The sequence below is a fragment of the Pelophylax lessonae genome (genome assembly GCF_965119305.1).
Source record: "Pelophylax lessonae genome assembly, chromosome: 10".
Taxonomy (NCBI): domain Eukaryota; kingdom Metazoa; phylum Chordata; class Amphibia; order Anura; family Ranidae; genus Pelophylax; species Pelophylax lessonae.
The window spans coordinates 44,136,057-44,159,191 of record NC_138777.1 but is presented as its reverse complement, the minus strand read 5'-3'; the positions used below and the strand labels follow the sequence as shown (position 1 = coordinate 44,159,191).

The 23,135-nt window shown below is 42.2% G+C and overlaps 1 protein-coding gene across 1 annotated transcript in view; it reads right to left on the bottom strand.

The window, feature by feature from the left end:
- Positions 1 to 22,130, bottom strand: part of MDK (midkine) — a 43,097-nt gene extending 20,967 nt beyond the window's left edge. The window contains exon 1 of the mRNA XM_082270593.1: positions 21,974 to 22,130. The gene's annotated coding sequence lies outside the window, so the exon portion shown is untranslated. The remainder of the gene's footprint in view (positions 1 to 21,973) is intronic.
- Positions 22,131 to 23,135: the final 1,005 nt, after the last annotated feature.

The window sequence follows — 23,135 nt, the reverse complement described above, 5'->3', positions numbered from 1 at the left end:
TCCACTTTTGGGTGGAACTCCGCTTTAATGACCAGGCCAGTTTTTGCGATTCAGCACTGCGTTACTTTAATGGAAAATTGCGTGGTCGTGTGACATTGTACCCTAATACAATTGATGTCGTTTTTTTCCCCACAAATAGAGCTTTCTTTTGGTGGTATTTGATCACCACTGCGGTTTTTAGATTTTGTGCTATAAACAAAAAGAGCGACAATTTTGAAAAAAAAGAAAAAACGCCATATTTTTTACTTTCTGCTATAAAACATTCCCAATAAAAATTTTTAAAAAAAAATTAATTTTTTTATCAGTTTAGTCCAATTTGTATTCTGCTACATATTTTTAGTAAAAAGAAAATACCAAACAGCGTATTTTAATTGGTTGGTGCAAAAGTTACAGCGTTTACAAACTACGGGATAGATTCTTGGACTTTTTATTTATGTATTTATTTATTAGTAATGGCAGTGATCAGCAATTTTTAGCGGGACTGCGACATTGTGGCGGACAGATCGGACCCCTGACATTTTTGACACTTTTTGGGGACCAGTAACATTAATACAGTAATCAGTGCTAAATATTATGCCCTGTTACTGTATAAATGACACTGGCAGGAAAGGGGTTAATACTGGGGGGCAATCAAAGGGGTTAAATGTATGCCTAAGTGCTTTCTCACTGTGGGGGGGGGGGGGGTTAGCTGAAACTGCTGATCTGTCCCTGCCTGTCTGACAGAAGATCCGCCTGCTTTTACATAAGCAGGCGGGTCTTCGGTCAGTTTCCCTGATGATCGCGGGAGGGCAGAGGCAATCGCCGCCGCTCCTCCCAAGGCCCGCCCCGCTGTGTCTAAACATAGCAGTAGAGCGGCTCCGGCGGCGCGCACCCAGACCACGTGAACAAAATCACGTAGTACTACGTGATTTTGCGCAGCCGAGCTGCCCTGCCTCAGTAATACTAAGGCGGGAGGTCGGCAAGTGGTTAAAGTGCAGGAGGAAACCAGAATACTCAGAAGTGAAGAAACCCACACAAGCACAAGGAGAACATGCAAACTCCATGCAGGTAGTGTCATGGTGGGAATTTACACCAATAACCTCAGTGCTGCAAGGCAGGTGCGCTAACCACTATGCCACCAAATTGCATATCATAGCAAAAAAAGAAGGAAATTTAATAAAATGTTTTTTTCTAATTTAGCCGCAAAGATTGTTAGTTAGAGGAGAGTTCAGAGGTACAAGAACAGATGGAGGCTTTGCATACTTTAGTCTTGATAAGGATCTTAAATACAGTTACATTTACCGAGTGTAAAGTAAAACAAAGGATCTATTCATTTTAAAATTTGTAGGTTTTTAACTTCAGTACTGGACAGGACGTGTTTTCTCCTACCTTATGAAATTGTAATTCCATACATATTTGGACAAAAACAATTGGTTGGGTAAGGTTGCAGGCACCCAGGGCTTCATCATGCAGAAACAATCCTTAGAGATTTAGGAATTGGATTTCGTTACTCTGGTCATCGTGACATTAAACCAGTGCAAGCAGCCAGGCACTTACTGGTGCCATGTTGTAAATAATCTTGAATTAGTATTTTAAAATTGGGAGCAACTAAAGTAAGCAAAACATTCACACAGCCAAGTCGGATTTATCAAAGTATCTAAAGAACAGTTTGTACTGACCTCATAAGCCAATCAGAAATTTTTTTGCAGTTACCCCATCTGCACTGGACTAATGACCTCCTTTTATAAATTGGCCATTGAAGTAAATCTGTGCTGCCATTTTTATCTAAACATCTTGCCTAAGAACAGCATTGTCTGTCTCCGATTTGTTTTCTAGGTCTGTTTTTCTATACCGGCCAGTCAGATTTCAACTAACCTAAATATAAGAATGACTACTGATGGAAGAGTTAATTTTTCATGACATATAAGGGGCCCTTCATCCACTGAACCCCAAAGAAAGACGCCCCAAAAGTATGGGGGCCTTATCTCTTTGAAGACCAATGTAATGGTGGCCTTTCTCACATTGACTGCAAATGTAATGGGGGACCTTCTAACTTTGACCCCCAATGTAACGGGGCACTGCTCCCACTGACCACAAATGTAACGGGGACCTTCTCTCTTTGACACCCAATGTAAAAGGGGTCCTTCTCCCATTGACTGCCTATGTAACGGGGGCCCTTCTCCCGCTGACTACAAATGTAAATGGAGGGACCTTCTCCCTTTGACCGGCAATGTAATGGGGGACCTTCTGCTGTTGACCACTTCGGTAACGTGGGCCCTTCTCCCTTTTGCCACCAATTTAACAAGGACCCTTCTCCCACTGACCACTAATGTAAGGAGACATTTTTTCCAATAAAAAGCAGTGAACAAACATTTTTTTTATTTTAGTTTCCTAACAGTCAAATTAACCCACGTCTTCAGGTCCTGGGTGGCTGCTGTGAGAGAGGACAATGGTAAGAAATTCCCAAAGCTGTAAAGTCCCTGCACCAGTTCCAATGCTCTGGGTGTTTATGTCTCCTCCCAGAACAGAGAGGTCATGTGGCCACTAGGGGAAAAAAAAAAGTATTTATTGCTTATTAGAAATAATAGCAGGTGGAAGAACTGATGCAATCCAGTCTTTCTCTTCTGCATAGAGCTTTAGATGGTCTTCATTGTAGTTCATGAATTTATCCCCTCCCCCCTTTTTTTTTTTTTTTTTTTAATGCATTTTTTTTCAAGTCAAAATCAGTTGGTATTGAAACGGTGGACTGTTCCTGGATAGCTCAACAGTTGCGAGTACTACCAAATTAAGATTTGGGACTATACTGTTTTTTTCTCGATTTTGGTACTACTGTATGCCTTTACGTTCCTGATAGCCTCAACAATGTAAAAACGTATACTAAATTGTATTACGCTATTTTGAAAAAAAAAAAAAAAAAAAAATGATTGAAACAGAAATAATAAAGGCAGAGAGAAGGCAACATTTAAAGCTTATTTAGTAGAGAGCCTTTCCATCTTTTTTAATATTCTATGTAAAAACGGTCTACAACTTGCCACGCTTATGTATCAAGAGCTGTAGATAGAATAGTTTTTAGCAAAAGTTCCTTAAAACCTGAAAGTAATTTTAGGGGGTCCTTAGCCTAAATACAAAGTCTTATAAATAATATACAAATGCAACACCCCTTGTATTGACACTTTATGAAGATGCAAATGACCAGCTACAATGGCCTTTCCAGCAGTTGATCACACCTCTCCGCACATCATCCAAGGTCTCTGATGACTTTTGTAGGCATATTCAAGAAACTAGTGCAAAAAGCATTAGATGTGCATTTTGCACATCAATATCTTTGTATCCCCTAATTGAACCATCCTCTAAATGTATACACTTCTTGGTAATTTAGGATCAAATGAAGTAATGCACTAACAAGGGAAAGTTCACCTAAAAAGGAGGTTTCACTCACTTTCCTCCTCCCCCTCTGCCAATAATGTAATATTTTTTTCTCCTGGGAGTGGGTACTCATTTCATGGCAGGTACCTGCTCCGACTTCCACCTGGATCACCTAGGCGATCTGAGCAGCAGCTCAACCCCCTTTCTAAATGCCCGCAACCTCCTGGGATGTCATGTCCCAGGAGGCTGCGGGATTATTCCGAAAGCGCAGCACAACTCGCAAATTTCCAGTTGAGAGCCGGCTTCCCACAAGAAAGGACTTGAAGTCCAACAAAAAAAATCAGCCTGGGTAATTACAGCAGTTGATTCCTGGTCTGGTGAGTGTCTTTTTATTCAAAGTCAGCAGCTACAATATTTGTAGCTGTTGATGTCATTTTTTATTTTTTATTTATGACCAGAGCACAGCTTTAAAGTTGTTCTAAAAGTTGGACATTTATTTTACCTTAATGCATTTTCTGCATTAGGGTAAAAATGTCCCATTAATGTATCGCCCCCCTCACCCCGCTGTATACTTACCCAAGCCCAATCTCAATCCAGTGATGTGCCTGTCTGCAACAGCGCTCTCCTCTCTCTACCTGCTCACAGAGGCCATTGGCTCCTGTCAATCAAATACTGTGAGCAGGGGGTTTGGGCTGAGACCACAGGTACGCCCGATAAGAAGAAGCTTCCTATGGTGGTGCACTGAGAGGAGGAACCCAGAGTGCTGGCGGGAGACCCAAGAAGAGGGTTTCAGGGCTGCTCTGTGCAATACCATTGCACAAAAGTATATGTAACAGGTTTGTTTTTTGTTTTGTTTTTTTTAATTAAAACACTTTTACAAACGCTTTAAGGTAAATAGGCTGTTGCACTTTGCAGGGGAATTGGTCCAAAAGCTTAGTGAATGTAGTAGAGTTTCACTTTGCAAAGAATAGCCAATCACATGCAAGGAAAATAAAAGAAAAACAGCATTTTTGCTTGCACATGATTGGATAATGGAAGTTAGAGTTTCACCTCATTTAAGCTCTAGGGCAAATTCCCTTGCAATGTAAACCCCCTATTTGCCTTAAGAAAATCAACCCTTATCCGTGAAACAAGGGTCTTCTAGTTTACAACACTCCAGGCACAAAGACCTCCAACTACCTGGAGACCCTATAAAAGGTTTTACAAATAAAATAACTCAACCACCTCCCCTCCCAACCGTCACTGTTGTTTTTATGGTCCTGTCCATCTGTTGCATGTAGACGGTGACCTGTGCAGTGCAAGGCTAACAGCCTTAGGCACATTCCAGCCACAGGACCCAGCATGATATGCTCCCTAAGGGGTGAGATTCCCATCTGGGGCCCCCGACCAGGATTTAGAGAGGCCTAAAAACCTGCAATTCCCACTGCAGTCAGCCAGACGCACACAATGTTTTAATCCCTGTGCCCCACCGCCATAACACGACATTCAGAACAATATGCGAGCTAGCCTTGACATAAAAGAATACAAAAACCCAATCATAACAGTCAGACGGGCCTGCGTGCAACTTCATCAAAACAATGCCACCACAGATCTAACTGTACAGACAACACGGTTATCTTGCAGCATGCTATGCAATGTTACATCAGCTGAAGAGTAATCCTAATGGTTCCATATTGGAAGCAACTGTCAGGTAACCATTGTCCAGTAGGTCTCTATAATATCTCATCTTCCTAGCAGGATACCTATGCTGGCAGTGCACCTTACAGATTACAAATCAGATTATACAATATAAACTCACCATATATGCTGCAATCTGACTGTAAAATCTTTTGTTATAATTAATAAAGCTATGCACTATGAGGACCTACAGAAACAATCCAAATCAGGCAAACCCTTGCACTACATATTTGTTTGTAGATCTAAAGGACATTGTAGAGTCAGATGTGGTGAGCTTAAGGCTCTGTTCACACTAGAGCTATTTTAGATTGCCCTTGCATCACATAGAATCACATGACAATGGAAATCACATTGGTGCAGTTTGCATCAATGCAACGCAGCCTTGTGCAATTTTGAAAAAGGTTCCTGTACTACTTTGGTGCACCTCAAGTGCAAATTTGGCCCCATAGAATATGCAAACCACATCCAAGTTGCACTACATAATCACACTAGAAATCAGATTGTAGAAGTGTGAACCGAGCCTTGGGCTAGGGTCATCCTTTTTGTGGTGCATTGCAACATCACATGGTAACATGTATTGCATTAATGCAGTTTGCTCATTTTGAATGAGCTGGAGTTGCATACGTGCCAACTGTCCCTTTTTTCGTGGGACAGTCCATGCAAATAGGAGCCTGTCCCAGGTAATTTATATTGTCCCTGGAAGCGCCTGTTAATCGGGCTGCCCATAAATGTTGGGCAGAAGTAGTGCAGCTGAATGGGAGAATTATTCCCACTCTGCTACTTTGGCCTTAAGTTTGAAATTCCCTTTTTAATTTCCTGTAATTCTGTCTATATTGGAGTAGACCCTATAATCTGATAAGTAGGCGAGTTTAATTATGCTGAGTGGGCGGAGTTTCAGGGAAGTGGGTGTGGTAATTGATAGCTGTGCTGCAAAGTGTCCCTGGAAATTTTTTTTAAATGTTGGCAACTATGGAGTTGCAACCTAGCAAGGCACACACTATACCCCAATCTTTCTCCTAAATACAACACACGGTAGTGTATTTTGGTGTGCTTCAGCGCAGGTGCGTTGCCCTAATGCATTGGGCTGCCATCCAAAATGAGATGCAAATAATGCATGCGTAGTGCAGCACTATGTGTGTGACCACAATACAAAAATGTGATCCCAGACTTACCAAATCTCTAACATAAGGGCTGACCATAAACAAGCCATTCAGTTTGTAAAAAATCAGGCAGTCCCTCGTACTACACAGCTGTTGGCAGATCTAAAAAGGAGATTGTACAATCTGAACATAAGATAAATGGTAAACGTAAGGCTGGTCACACAAGGCATCTTTCAGCCACTTTCAACCAGCTTTTGATTGCCAAAAATGACCAGACTAACCAACACCATAAAATAATAGAGGTGGCGGTAAGTTGCCCTGATCTTTGGTTTTATTTAACGTTGAAATCTGTTTCAGCTGGGTTAAAAGTGCCTTAAATTCCTGTATATTTGTTCACCATAAGGCTAGCCAGTCAGCTAGGGCAGAAGGGAAGACACAAAGCAAGTGCCTTTTTTATCTTAGCACTTGGAAGGCCATGAGTTACTTCTTGACTTGACTTCAAAGTCCTGTTCATCTGTTTGTCCAAAAATGATCAAACAGATGAACAGGAGACTTCCAACATCTGTAGTGGTGGTGAAGGGTCGTCCTGACTATCAGTTATATTGAACAATGACATTTTGTTGAAAGTAGATAAAATTGCCTGAACATTCCTGTATGTATGTAAGACTAAAGTGGGGTATACACTAGTAGAAAATCTGCTGAAAATTCCCGTCCGAGGTAAAATCGTCCGATTTTCGGGCAGTGTGTACACAACTTTCAGCTGCCGATGCCGACATTTTCAACGAAAAAAAAACGGAGGGACAAACACCAACATTTTTTTCGTCCGTCCCCAGACGACCGATTTTCGTTTAATGTGTATGCATTATGTCCGTGAAAAATCGGATACGAAAGACCGCGCATGATCTGAATTTGCTGACAACCCTGACGTCTAGGAACAAATGTGCCAAAAAAAAAGAAAAATCAGACGAGAAATTTCGTGAACATTTATGCACTGTCAACTAAATACGGTAATGAACGCTGAGAAGACAGAGAAAAATCGGAGGATATTTCGTCCGATTTTCGTCAAGTGTGTACGGCCCTTAACCAGTCTGTTGCAGTAGGAGGAACAGCACAAGGCAAGTGGCCTTTTATCTCAGCACAAGGAGAGCCATGGGCTTGTTCTCGACTTTACAGCAAAGGCTCTGTACACGGCTTGTGGGCCTTGGATCCCAATCCTGGTCCTTCTTCTAATGTGCAAAGAAACTTATTTGCAGATAGGTGCAGGTACTTGGCAGGCACTACTACACCCCTGCACTTTTCCAGTAATGTTGGTTTGTGTTCTTCAGTAGACATATCAAGTTTTAAGAAAAAAAATCCTGATTTCCTGAACTACACAGAAAGCATGTAGTGGTACATCATCTTGCACAGTGCTCCAATTGTACGTGACTAATCAGCGCCATATGCTACTTGTATACCCTTAACTTAAGGGAACAATAAATCACTACGCTTGGCAACTGACCATTAGCAATTGACAATGTATTGTCTGGACACAAAAAAATATATAAACACACACATGCAGTTCATCTCTGTCAGACTTTACATCCACAGATCCCTGTGTTTTCTCCCTTTAAACACCTTGCTAGTACAGATATATTCCTGTTGATCTGTTGATCTGCTACAAAATGCACTCCTCTCCTAAATCCTGTTGTGTGCTGACAACACACAGCATATGTGGACTGAGTGGTGTCAGCCCTGTCCAGTGTCTTTTGCTAAACTATTCATCAACTTTCACTCTTAAGCCCCGTACACACGTACCGATGGTCGGCTTACAAATGTTCCTCTTTTCTCCCCGGGATGTCGGTGTCTGCTGAAAAGTGCAAAGACAGCACAAGGACAGCACAAGAATTTTGTCCGCCGACTGCAGAAGTGATGTCATGTAATGGTTAACTTTCCCTGTGTTTTCTATTTTCTGAGCATGCCCAGTCTTGCAAATCTGCGGTCTGTCGGCCGAATTGTGTACTGACAGGCGAACAATCGTCCGTTCTGGTGTCGGCATACAAATATTTTCATGTTTGCACGAAAGACTTTTGTCCGCGGATTGTGCGCAGACATCTGTCGGAGGCACCATACTAACACGCGTACAATCGGCAGATCCTTCGTCCACCGACGTTTGTATGCCGACGATCGGTACGTGTGTACGGGCCTTTAGATCTCTACAACAAAGGCTGATCATTCTGTAGTCCAAAATAAGAACTAATAAAAGGCGACCAGATTTTTAAAAATGAAATCCGGGGACATATTTTATTTATTTTTTATTGGCAAATGGCACAGGACTGCATAATACACAGAGCGCTCGGCACAGGACTACATAATACACAGAGCACTGGACACAGGACTACATAATACACAGAGCACTGGGCACAGGACTACATAATACACAGAGCACTGGGCCCAGGACTATATAATACACAGAGCGCTGGGCACAGGACTACATAATACACAGAGCACTGGGCCCAGGACTACATAATACACAGAGCGCTGGGCCCAGGACTACATAATACACAGAGCGCTGGGCCCAGGACTACATAATGCACAGAGCGCTGGGCCCAGGACTGCATAATACACAGAGCGCTGGGCCCAGGACTACATAATACACAGAGCGCTGGGCCCAGGACTACATAATACGCAGAGCACTGGGCCCAGGACTACATAATACACAGAGCACTGGGCACAGGACTACATAATACACAAAGCGCTGGGCCCAGGACTACATAATACACAGAGCGCTGGGCCCAGGACTACATAATACACAGAGCGCTGGGCCCAGGACTACATAATACACAGAGCACTGGGCCCAGGACTACATAATACACAGAGCACTGGGCACAGGACTACATTATTCCCAAAGCGCTGGGCAGAGGACTACATAATATACAGGAAGGTGTTAGGCACAGAGTACAGGGTTCAGAGGTTTGCTATGCATAGAGGACACTTCTGCCCCCACATTCATAGCTCATCTCTGCACCCTTCTCTCACAGATTATCTCTGCAGCCACCTCTTAGCCCTTCCCCCACAACAGCTAAACTCTGCATCGCTCCATGCAGCTGCATCAGCTCTGACCCCTGCTTCCCCACTGCCCTCACCCGTGTACAGACCCCCCCCCCCCCCACCCCCATTTCTGGTCGTCTCTTGGTCTCACCCCTCCACACTGACAATTTTTGGCTCTGCCTCTCCTCCACTGAACAGTGGCAGGAGCGGCAGTGAGATCATCCAGCAGGGGGCGTCTGCATCTGAGCCGCCAGGCTGTTTTTAAGCCAGCATTGGGTACCCTGTCTACATTAATCTGGCCCTGAATCCGGGGACAAAACTGGGGACAGACTTGGACCGGGGACAGTGTCCTCAATCCGGGGATGTCTGGTCACCCTAAACTAATAGAGCTCCTTAAGATTACACGGGAAGTGTGCAAAGGACACAGGACAGCTTTATATTTCTGACATGATTAACAGGTTTTTTTTTTTAACTTCTCAAACAGATCTAACAAAAAAAGCTTTTCCAATGGTATATTTCACAGATCAAAAAGGAGCAAATAGTTCCTTGTTGGGATTTACATACACTTTAGGCTCATGCAGCTCTAGGTTTTGGGTTAATTTTGTTTTTGTAATTTCTATGTTGTAAACCCAAGAACAAAATTGTAATACATGGCAGTTTACTAGTCCTTGGATGTGGTGGCTTCATTAGCTTTCTTTAGGTCAAGTACATTTTCTGTACCTACAGAAAAGTACCTGTCGATCCTGCCAGAAATCCAATGTCCTTGTAACGTCCTGTGCACTAAAATGTTATTTGAAACAAGGTTATCTGTTTTTCTAGGCACTTTCTATGAACTACATTTCCACTCCTCCCTATAAAATGCAGATGAGGAAAAAGGAAGGACTGTGTATTCCAAATCAGGAGAGGCGCCTATGATCACTATGCTGCTCCTCCATAGATACAGTACAGAGTGTTAGAGTTGTCATCCTAGGCAGGGCCATCTTTAATAATGATTGGACCATGGGCAAACATTTTCTTGGGCGCCCCCTGAACACACTAATCAGCTATTTACGGACTGCGTAGACTCAAGGGGCAGCTGCTTTGGGCCCCAAAACAATGACTGGGCCCAGGGCAGCTGCCCCTTTTGCCCTGCGTTAAAAACAGCCCTGATCCTAGGCCGGGAATGGTTACTGGAGGGATCACTAGGTGAAAATGGGAGGGGGAAGAGAGTATCTGAAAGAGACTAATGCAGCCACCACATCTAAGCTGCAATTTATTAAATTTTTTGATTTTGGGTTTAGAAACATTAATATATAACAAATTGCAGGGGATATTTTTAATCCTTATAAAACACAGAGGGTTGCCTGAACAGACGTCTACCTGGCCATACAGTTTTAGAATTTGGAAAGAAACACGCACACTTTATAGAGGTGCTTAAATTCAGAAACATCTGGTTTACGCAGTAAAAATTTGCCTTTATGAAGCAGTTTATAATATAACGAGTAATAGTACTCCAGAAAGACTTACAACATTATAGCTCCTGGCAGAGAAGCAGTTGGAGTTTTGAGCATAAAGACTCGAGTCCTCCTCAATCTTTTTTTTTTCCCTTTTTACGTAAAGTCAATAATCTAATGTTAGCATTGGCTAGAAGCCACAACTTCTGCAGATTTTAAACATACGTAAGATAAGGAATAGCATCTCATGTCATGTTCCCGTCTCCAAACTCAGGATTACCCATTAATTGCCCAATTAACTTTAACTGGATCACGGTGCTTAGAGCAATAAGGGAGTCTCGTTTGTTAGGAATGCGCAGGTCGAGAGTCTTGGATGTCGGTCAAATAAAGCATATTAAAAGCTGTATAAATATTTGAGAAGCCACATGAGAGGGTTTAATGAAGTGGGGAGAGCCATTGAGGTTAACAAGGGATGTATGGATGGGAGAGAGGTAGCGAGACTGAGTGCGGGTGAAGTTCATGTAATGGCCTTTCAACTCCTCAAAGTTGAAGGGGTTTTCCACTTTAAAGTGGGGCCCTAACATTGTTTTAGGGAGGCAATGTATTGTTAATAATCCACATCCAAAAGCAGAGTGATAAAATTCCTGCCAAAGACCAATCCTCTATTCATGTCCCTGAATTTCCAATGATACCTGTACTTTTAGCCTCCTGAGTCTATACCAGGGATGCCAAGCGGGGATACAACCACCTGGTAACTGGTACATCTCATGGGAACCCAGCGGTTATACGACTTTTTACATTGATTTCTCCAAAAATGAGGTGTGGGAGGTTGGTTTTTCATTGGCATTTTAGGTTTTGGGACTTTTAGATTGCTTTGGCTGAAGAGACGAGAAAGAATCACTGGATACCAGTATAAGGTCATCCAGCGCCCAGGGCAAAGATGTCAAACTGCGTCCCACTCTTCTTTTAGGGTTAGGGTCAGGGCGCCCACATCCCTGCAATAAACCTTTATGTCCAGGGTAGCCATCCCTCCTGCCCACCCCTTGTCCCAGCCCTGCTGAATACTAACATTTGCATGGGACGACAGAAAACTGGACGTTGGAAATAGTAACCAAGGGCAAGAGAATTTTGGGGACATTGCAAAGTGATTATACACTTGTATTACAACCCCAGTAAGGGCTAGTGTACGAGAGCTTTTTAGGGATTTTAATGGGCTTTTATAGGCATTTTTAATGCCTTGCATAATTTCCCACCACTGTCTCACTCTCAGGAGCTGCACCTGCAGTGTACAGACTGCAAGAGAAGTGAGTGACTGTACGTGGTGTGGCTCCCTGGGCACAGTAAAGTGCTGGGAATTTGGGCATAGAAAATGCCTGTAAAAGCCTGGTGTGTGTACGAACTAGAGATCGACCGATTATCGGCAAAGCCGATATATCGAGGGCCGATCTGCACTTTCCCCGACATATCGGAATCGGCCACCAAGGTGACCGATATTGCCAATATTTCAGGAAAGTGTTGTACCGGAGTGATGCCTGCAGCTAGAGTAATCACCTCGGTACCGGCATCCATAGCTGAATGTTGGCTGTCTTGTAATGACAACCGATGCGGCTGAGAAGCCTCTCGGCTGTCATTACAAGGAGCGGGAGGGGACATCCCCCCCCTCCTGTGGCTCGCCCGGGTCTCCCGGTTGGACCATCCAGCCGGGAGACCCGGGCAACCAGCCTGCGCGGCAACCGAAGAGAACACCTGATCAAAGCCGCATTCGGCTCTGATCGGGCCGGAAGTGATGTCATGACATCACTTCTGGGTACTCAGCGCCAAATTCAAAAAAATTGCAGCATTCAAAACAGACAAACTTGGCATTTTGAATGCTTTTATGTGCTTTTAGACCCCCAGATCCCTCCAAAATAGTACCTGTAAATTAAAAAAAAAACAAAAAAAAAAACCATTTTTTAATGTACGAAAATATTGGCCAATATCGGCCGATACCGATATGCGACGACCAAAATATCAGGTATCGGTAATAAAAGAACGATAACGGTCGTTCACTAGTATGAACTGTTAATCAGCTTTTGAGCTTTAATTTATTTATCTAAATAAACCAAGGCTAACACATCTAAAATCACTAGCCCTTAAAGTGTATCCAAAACACAAACTTTATTTGGGGGTGGAGTTTTTTTTTTTCTCTGTTTGGAAAATGTACTGATTGTCATGGGAATAACAGTCATGGGAATATATGAGGGGAAATCCAAAATTCTGAGTTTTCCATAAGAGGAACAGAAGAACAAATCATCCAGCTGGGACAATGTTCTGGTGAGGAAGGGACATCACTTTGGAGAGATTTTCTCTGACTTTTTGTGGAGTTGACAGGACAGGAAGTAAAGGGAACTTCCCCCAATAGGGCACAGATGATAAAATGGAGAGAAAAAAAAAAAGAAAAAAGAAGCACCTGAGGCAGGTTTTGAAGGATTTTCTAATTTAAAGCGGAGTTCCGGCCACAAAATCGACCTAATCGATTTTTTGGCCATCCGCTTGCTCTTCTTCACCTGAAAAGGAATTGGATAGTTAGGATTATTGTTTTTTTTACTTACCTTGTAATTGTAGAAAGAAATACTCACCTATTTTCCAATTCCTCCCTCTGTGGCCGCGGCCCGCGCCGTCACTTCCGGTTTGCAATGATTCCTGGGAGCTGAACGTCATCGCTCCCAGGAATCAATGCAACGGCAACGGCCCCATTCGTCACTTCTGGTGCGATGCCGCATTCCCTGCTAAACAGCTTCTGGGCATGCCCAGAAGCTGTGGAGGAATGCGGCGCCGCACCGGAAGTGACGAGAGGGGCCGGTGCAGGCGCATTCTGGGAGAAGAGGACACGGAAGAGGACGCAGAAGAGGATCGTGCTGACTTCAGCTGCCCACAACAGAGATGGCAACGCTGTAGAAGAAATTTTATAAGTGAGTATTTCTTCTTGCAGGTAAGTGCGAACCGGGACAGATCAGAGGCTAGCCATTGTGGAATGTACTAGCCCTGACTGTCCCGGGGGTATGTTCATTGAAAAAATGTTTTTGTGGCCGGAACTCCGCTTTAAAATGAAAAAATTAAAAAAAAAAAAGTTTAGGCTTCACATTTTAAAGTATATGTTGACCCCAACAATGTACATCTCTTATTTGTTCCAGTTTTATTATACTATTGGAAGCATGTTTTGCATCTGTTGGATAAGTGCAAAAAACTATTGATCTTTCAGAATGGTCACGTGCCCTCTGCACACAGACGAATAATGCTTTATGTTGTAGAGATGTGACAGTGGTTTGGTAGATTAACAAAAGTAACTGGGTTGGGCTGACTCCCACTTCGTGCATAAAATTACTGTGTGTTGTCAGACTACAACAGGAATTAGTAACTAACTAAATGCATTTACAGCAGATCAGCAGGTATTTGTCTGTATCTATAGGTTCTTTAAAAGCATAGAGCATTTGGAAATTGGCAGGTCTCCATATTTTTTTGCCTTGACATATGCTTTAAGGTGCCTCATACATAAGAGAGGATGGTCTCTCGTTCCAACTGTAATGCACCGCAGCAGATAAGGCCACCCAAGGCCTTTTGGGGGAAGACAAAATTGTTGGAAAACCTTGTCTGATCGCTATTGTTACCCTGATAAGCGTGCTTCCTTCTCCATAGACTTAACACAAATGGTCACAGGATGCAATCGTTCATGGTTTGGGAAGTGCGGGCAGATCACATGCCTGAGGGCTACCAGATTGTGTCCATATGCCTGGGCCCTTTGTGGCTACGTTTACTTCTAACATGGCTTGCACAATCTTTAGAAAACCTTCACCCCTTGCTTTTCTTTCAGATGGTTAGTAAAACAGGAAAAAGTTGTTCTCATGGGGACTGATAAAGCATTCTGTGTCCCGCACTGGGATGTGAGATATGATTGAGGTATAAGACTTTCAGTAAAGGGCAAAGAAAACATTTAAAATTGCTAGGTTAGGCACCATCAAATAGAAGGTCAATCAGCCACTGTTCAAGATATCCATAGTAAGCTCTGGAGGAACCCTAGGGCTCTGTGACACCTTGGTTGAGAAGGGCTGTGATAGGCAATTGTCCCATGATGATGCAAGTCCAGGATGTCTACTGCGTTTGTAGACATTAATGCCAGTTGGATACAAGACTACCCAAGTCAATAGAAATTGTCCACATTGATTATGTGTGACCTTTTTAGCTGTGCAGGGTATCTTCATTTGGGGAACACTAGATAAAACTTCACTTGTTTCCTCATCTTTTCATCTCCTTGTTATTTTACTATCAGCTATCTTATTACTTGGAAGTTTGTTAAGGCCTGGACACACTTGACAGAAATCGGACAAAATATCCTTCGATTTTTCTCTCTCTTGCTCAGTGTTCATAACCGTTTTTAGTAGACGGTGCATAAATATTCACAAAATTTCTCGTCCGATTTTTTTTTTTTCTGGGACATTTGTTCCTAGACTTACGTGTCGTCAGCAACTTCAGATCATGCGCGGTCCTTCGTATCCGAATTTTCACGGACGTACTGCATACACATTAAACGAAAATTGGTCGTCTGGGGACGGACGATAAAAATTTTGGTGTTTGTCCCTCTGTTTTTGAAAATGTCGGCATCGGCTGCTGAAAGTTGTGTACACACTAGCCGAAAATCGTACGATTTTACCTCGGACGGGAATTTTCGGCAGATTTTCTACTAGTGTGTACCCCACTTTAAACAATGGGGCATCCAAGTGGCAGTCTCTGTCAAAGTTTCCTCTCTCTTCCTGTAGAGTGAAACGGCACTCCTAAAATGCAATGTGAACTGCTAGCTTATAACCTACAGGTGGCAAAATCAAAAACCGAGAACATACTGCATTTTACAAACCTTGAAAGAGAAGGAAGCCTCAAATTAGTTTCCAGCTCAGTTGCCCAGTTTAGAGCATAGTTGCCAATTTGCTCAAACTTTCATATGTGATAAAGTAACTATTAGAATGCAGGGATGTCAAATTTCCAGTTTTAGCGGCGAAGGTGAAGATATAGTCTGTGGGGCATCATGGTAAAATCTGCACGTGTTGCTACAGAACCCAAGCCTGGCCTGAAATATGGCCAGGTCAAGGTATGATAATGTCCTTGTTTTTATTGTACTCAATATTCCACCAATGCTTGATTACCGGCGTTGTCTGTAACTTTAAGATTTGATTAAAATATTTACCCTTCAAATTTTGGAGAGCAGGAATAGATGCTAAACATTAAATCTGGCTTACTGTAAATGGACTGATTCCTTTTTTTGTATAAAGGAATATACCTTGTTTTTTCAACATGTATGAATTTAATGTAGGACACTCAGTAAAGGGCAAAGCAAACCTTTATAAAATTACTGGAATTGAGATTACTAATAAAATTAATTCTAACGTTGTTATGGCTTACCATACTTTAGTTTTGCCTAAAAAAAATATTCTGGCTCATTGGGCAACACCTCTACTGTTCGTTATACGCCAATTCTCCCCCATACAATTCTTTTTTTTTTTTCTCTTTTATCAAGCGCATGTTGATGCTGCCTAAAGTCTTTTTTTGTAAGAAGCTCCTTTGTACAAAAAACCCATGTTTTGTAAATGTTAAATAGGAAAAGCAGGGGGTTTAGAACAAAAGGAAGGGAAAATAGAACTGAAAGGGACATAGGACAAAATACATTTTTACGCAGACCTCTAAAGAGTGATATCCCGGGCACGTGCCTAGTTTGCCTATACAGTAAATTTAAAAAAAAAACACTATATCCTGTCCTTTTCACCCCTTCTCCCCTCTTGACCCCCCCCAAAACCACTTGGTCTATAGTCACAGCTCTCCGCCCCTCTACAGACCTCCTGCAGGGATTCTGATGGACAGCAGCAAGCTATGAATGGGCTGGTCATTGACATGAGCATCTGTGAACCTTGCAGCCCAGAGCAGCAAAACATTGAATATAATAGACTGCCTACCCATGGTGCATTCAGCAGCAGCCAATGAGCTCATACACTGGGTATTGTTCCCTCTGAATCCAAAGAACTTTTAGTAGTGAGAATGGTACACAATAGGTGCCAGCATTTAAAAAAAAAAAAGCTGCTTTGCATCACGTTGAGCATTATAAAGTAAAAGGTTATTATAGAAGAAGAGCAAGCTTTCAGGTTTACTAGTAGGACCAAAGAGTCTTAAAAATCTTGCATTTTTAGAAATATTGAGGTTACATTATACATTGCATATATGTTTATGTAGGTTTCTAAGAACAGAAACCAAATTCCAAGTATATGGAGTGTTCTGTATATCATTTTTCATCAGCTGACCCCTTTAAGAGTCAAAGAATGACTCTTTCTTGGATTGTCGACAAAACTGATTTTCTTCACAATTTTCCTAAAGGAATGTGCAAAAAGATTTCAACAACTTGGAAAATATATAGGACTTAGTTACCAGAAATAGTTTCTTCTGGCTATTTGTTGTTTGTTCTTTATACTATGGCTTGGTGTACTCTTATCCTTGTGTCATACCTTTTTACCAGGTGCTTTAAAATTAGTAACTGATACACTTTGCCCAAACCAAGAGATCGTAGGTGCCTTCAGAGCTACACTGTCAGTCCCAGAAAAAAAATGGTAAAAGGAGGCTGAGTCTTTGGCCATGTAATAGATTAATTTGCTAGACCATCCTTTCCCAACTTTTTTACCAATTTTGGGGTGTTCAGATTTCTGCCCCTCATGCTCCTACCTTTAAATGCTTCAAAACGTCTATGTGTGTATGGACGCATAGGCTAACAGAGGGGCATTTAGGGGCAGATAAAAAACAATTAAAAAACGCAGAAAAACTAGTTGCAGTTGGCACGAGGCCTTTTAGCTGCAGTGTGTATGAAGCCTAAGGCCCCTTTCACACATACGGTCCATTTGTCCGTTTTTCATCCATCTGTTGACGGATGAAAAACAGACATCAATGCATCTCTATGTAAAAACGGATGACAACGGATGATCATCCGTTAACATCTGTTTTCATCCGCTTCCGTCAATGTCCGTTTTTTGGAACGGATGAATGCCCTATTTTTCATCCGTCAAAAAAAAAAACGGATCAGACGAAAAACGGATGTAAATGGACAAACGGTCCATTTTTCATCTGTTTTTTCATTGGTAGTGGATGTGAAAAAAAAACGGATGAAAAAAACGGATGAAAAAAGGATACATTTTGACGTGACTGAACTGATGAACTAAACGGACCGTATGTGTGAAAGGGGCCTAAAGCCTAGTACACACGCAACGATTTTCCGCCGACCGGTCGTCCGTCTTTTGTCCAGAGTGGTGTTTTGTTGGTTGGAATGTGCCTAGACTGCACTGGACTTTTGCCGACCGACAAAATTCTACTTCAGAAGTGATGTCATGTGTTGGTTTGCTTTCTTTGTGTTCTTTCTTCTCTGAGCATGCCCAGTCTTGCTCATAAGATTTTTCCCTGTCGAAATCTGTACTGACTGCACGAAAATCGGACGTGTTTTGACGGAGGACAAAAATTTTATAGCCTGCACACCAGATTTTTTTCGGCCGAAAAGTCGGAGTCGGTTGTCGGAAGCATCATACTAACAAGCCGAAAATCAGCAGATTGGTCGTCGGACGAAAATTCCCTGCCGAATTGCGACGAGTGTGTACGAGGCTTTAAAGACAACTAAAAAGGTCATTGGTATCATGCTGCTGGCTTTGCCAATTAGCATTGGTCCTTGAAATATAATAGTCGGCCACACCTCAAGGATCCACTAGCAGCCTCTGGAGGAACCCTAGGGTTTGGTGGCACCTTGGTTGAGAATGGCTCTGATATACAAATGTCCTATGATGAGCAGTCCAAGATATCTATTGAGTGCATAGACATTATTGCCAGTTGGATACAAGACTACCTAAGTGAATGGAAATTGCCCACCTTGGTTATATGTAGCCTTTGTAGCTGCACAGGGTGTCATAATTTTGGGAACACTGGGAACTTCTAGAAAACACCTCACCTTTTGCCTCACCTACAAAATATTGGGACACCTGCCTTGTCACACACATGAACTTTAAAGGATAAGTTCACCTTTCATAACATGTTACACCCATATTTGGGGTGTAACATGTAACAGGTTATGAATGCACCCGCCCCCGCAACTCCTGCTCCGCTGGGTTCTTCTCCACCTGCTCGCTGTAAATGTAAAAAAAAGAAAAAAAAACGTGGTCGTGTGGGGCTCCACCCACCTGGCCGCATCACTTATTCACAGCACTCTGAATGTAAAAACTGCAAGATCTGGCAGCCTTTGTGGCTGTCAGCTTGTAGTTTTCAATGAACTACCACAGCACTGTGGAAGTTCATTTATTCTTCATTCTTCTTGTCAGCATGTATCTGCTTCCTTGCGAGGTACGAGGAAGGCGATACACTGATAAATCTGCAGGAGACCTGCATGGCACCAGCGATCAGCTGATTGCTGGTGCAATGCTTTACAGGCTCCTGCAGCAAAAATTAATAAATGTACATTTTTTTTACTTGCAAAAAAAATTTGCATTTATTATTTTTTCTGAAAAGGTTAATTTATCCTTTAATGGCATCCCAGACTTAGTCCGTAGGGTTCAATATTATTTGCAGCTATAACAGCTTCAACTCTTCTGGGAAGGCTGTCCACAAGGTTTAGGAGTATGTCTATGGGAATGTTGGATCGTTCTACAGCATGGCTGAGCGAGTTTGGGGTGGAGGAACTTAACTGGCCTGCACCTCAACCTAATAGGTCTTTTCAACCCAATAGAGCACGTTTGGGATGAATTAAAAGGGAGACCGCGAGTCAGGCCTTCTCGTCCACATTAGTGCCTGACCTCACAAGTGCACTTCTGGAAGAATGGTCAAACATTCCCTTAGACACACTCCTAAACCTTGTGGACAGCCTTCCCAGAAGAGTTGAAGCTGTTATAGCTTAAAAGGTTGGCCCAACGCAATATTGAACCCTTTGAACCAAGGCTGGGATGCCAATAAAATTTACGAGCATGTACAGGCAGGCGTCCCAATACTTTTGGTAACAGTGTATTTATCTCCTTGTTATTTTACCTTTAGCCATCTTATTACTTGGAAGCTTGTTAAACAATGGGGCATCCAAGTAGCAGTCTCTGTCAAAGCTTCTTCTCCCCGTCTGTAGAGTGAAGCTGCACTCCTAAAATTCAATGTGAACTGCTAGCTTCTAACCTACAGGTGGCAATGGCAAATCAGAAACCGAGAACATACAGCACATACTGCATTTTGCAAATCCTGAAAGAAAGGAAGCTCCAAAAAGGAGTTTGCAGTGGAGTTGCCCAATTTGCAGCTTAGTTGCCCAATTGCTCTATAAACTTTAAAATGTGGTAAGGTAACCATTAGGGATGTCAGATTTCCAGCTTCAGTGGGAAAGGTTAAGAGCTATGCCCCAGGGTCATCATGGTAAAATCTGCACAGTGTGCAATAGAATCCAAGTCTGGTCTGATAAATGCCCCGATCAAGGTATGATACTGTCCTTGTCTTGCCCTTGACTTCATTGTATTCCATATTCCACCAGGACTTGACTATGGTCTGTAACTTTTAATATTTGATTTGGATAAAATATGTTTGAATATGTTGTTGCCCTTTAAAGCGGTAGTATACCGCTTTTTTTTACTTTTAACTACAGGTAAGCCTACAGGTAAGTCTGTAGGTACAATGAATATCTCCTAAACCTGCACGGTTTAGGAGATATTACCACTGCATGCAGCCGCTGATGAGTGCAGCGCATGCGCTCTGAAGGTCCTGCGGACCTTCAGAGTTCCTTGCCGAAAATCGCCGGAAAATTACTCCCGCACGCATGCGCGATAGTGACGTCACCGGGGCTCCGGCCACTCACAGCGTCGGAGCCGCCGAACCCGGAAGAGACGCCGAGGGATCATGTCAGCTCCCACAGCGGCGTCCGGGGGTCCATGTCGGGGCTTCGTTCTAAGGTAAGTTTTTCATAATGATATAATAATATGCGATGCATACTAGCTCATTATGCCTTTGTCTTGCAGAGTATACCACCGCTTTAAATGCTAAATGCTAAATTTAATGCTAAACATTACATTTGGCTTAGTGAAAATGGACTGTAGGGGGTTTTCTTTGTATAAGGAACATACCTAGTTTTTTTACATGTATGCATTTAATATATTGTGTCTTTATTGTAAATTGTATTGCAACTTAACATACTTTTTTAAAGTAATGATAAATTATAAATGCACTGGAAGCTCGATATGAATAGACTAAGCATGCAGTTTAAGATGCACGTGGCAAGGATTAAAAAAGAAACATTTTATAAAGGTTATACATTATCTAACTCTTACTAGCAATACAATCTATCTAATTTGAGCTTCAGAATAACTAGCTAGCATGGAAGAAAGAGAGCGTTTGACTTTGAGCGTGAGTTGGTTGAAAAGATTTTCCAACATGCTGGTAAATATCTGAAGTCAGCAGCTCCTTTTATTTCTGACAAAATGAGACAACCATTCCCCCAAATACATACTAAAAAAAAATATGGCAGCGTCCAATTGACTTTATATCAACAGTTAGCGCTTAACCTATAATCAATCTACTCAATCTTTTCCTATAATAACACCTTTGATGACGGGGTTGGTTCATTTTTTTCTACAGAGAAAGGAAATTATCTTAAATTGAGTGCAAATATTTTACAACGGGTTGAAATGGAGACAACAAGAGCTTAGGATCTGTGGTCTGTAATGCTTATGTGTTAACCCTGACAGTGGCCATACATTACACGATTTGCATTAGGTACGAGTGAACGTACACAAGGGATTTATCATTGGTTACAACATTGCACAGCGGAACCTATGGTATTGTTCTGTATTTTGCAAATAGCAATAGAATTCTATCAATCTATGCCATAAAATAGTCAATGTAAAATAATTCAAAACAATTATGTATTTAATATTTTCTTTCTTGACACACGGATATTTTTTTTTCCAATTTTGAAGAGGATTGTCAAAATTCCACCACAGCTGATTGACTTGACAGTCAAAATCAATCAAGAGCTTTTTAAATCAATTGAATAGATGATTTTTTTAAAATTAAAGTCAATCTGTTGAGTTGCACTAAATGATCAATTGAATGTGGTCTTTGGTTGCAATTTTTATGAAAGTCAATCAGTTGAGTTGCTTGGAATGATCAACTGAATGATCCTCTCAATACATGTGCGTCCACCATAAACTCTGATTATTTTTAAATCCATAGAAGATACTTTGAAAACTTTGGTCTAACCCTAAAAATACAAAAGAAATAGTAGTCATAGTCCTACTCTGTGCATTTGAATTGGCAGAAAAAGTGATAAAAAGTTTGAGTAGCAAAGGGGCAATTGGGACACAACTAGTTAGTGCTGCTTACCTGCTTGGTTGCCTCTGTTCACAGCAGCCTCCTTACTCTGGATTGAGTTCAGCCAGCACTGCTCTGCTCCCCTTATCTCCTCCTTTGTGTTCTCCCAACTAGTTTCAGCTAGTTGGACAGAAACCTTTCAATTATCTGCTCAGCTGACACCAGTAGGGAGTTTTTCCCAAACTCTGCCCAGCTCCGACCCTCCCCCTAGAGTGAGAAGAATAGGGAAGGAGGTGGTGGTGTTGCTGCTGGAAGGGAAGGGAGGGGATGTGGGCTACACTATAGCCATTTCACATCATCCAGCTGTGCCAGATCTGGCTGAGTACCTAGCTGTAATGTCCTGGAACATGTCACACCCGGTGGCCCCTGGGAAACCAGGATAATAGGGCAAGGATGCCTTAACCCCTCAAGTACTAAATGGTCAAGAGGGGCCAGAAGAAACATATGTGTAATGTATATTATACATTGCCAACTTTAGTCTTGGAGTTTGTTCATAACCATAGACCCATTTTTTTTTTTAAATAAACTTTTGCTATGGAAATATGGGAATTCATGTGATCCCTTTATTGGCTAACTTTAGTAAATAGAGATGGAAACTTTTGGAACTGTTGGGTTCCTTCCTCAAGCAATATGTTGCACAATGCTTGAGGAAGGAACCTAATGGGTTCTGAAAGCCCGTGTCTCTAGTTACTGAAAACTCAATTTTAGCTTTACTGAAACAACCCCCCTATTGATAATGTCCACAACCCTGGCCGCAACACGTATGGGGGGCGAAACCTGAAGGTCATCTCTAATGATGTTTGTGATCCAATGCATGCATTTCCAGCTAGCAGTGTTTCTGTGCTTTTCATTGTAAGTGCATTACTTTTATTTAATGCATTTAAATGTTTTAAATGTAGAGCACTGAATGTGGTGTGTTCTTTTCCCATTTTATACATATGACCACGAGTTCAGAGGTTAATAAGTTGCTAAAGAGGCTGAAGTTGGAACATCAGACCCTCATGCCTATTTCCCTTAAAGGGAACTACAGCAAGTTATGACCTTACTGGTAATGCATGGGCCATAACATTTAGACAAATACAGATAAAAATGTCCCAGTTCAATTTGCTAACCAGTTTGCCCCCAAGTACCTTTAGGAGGGTTGGGCCACCTCCAGGCTCACCAGCCCCCTATC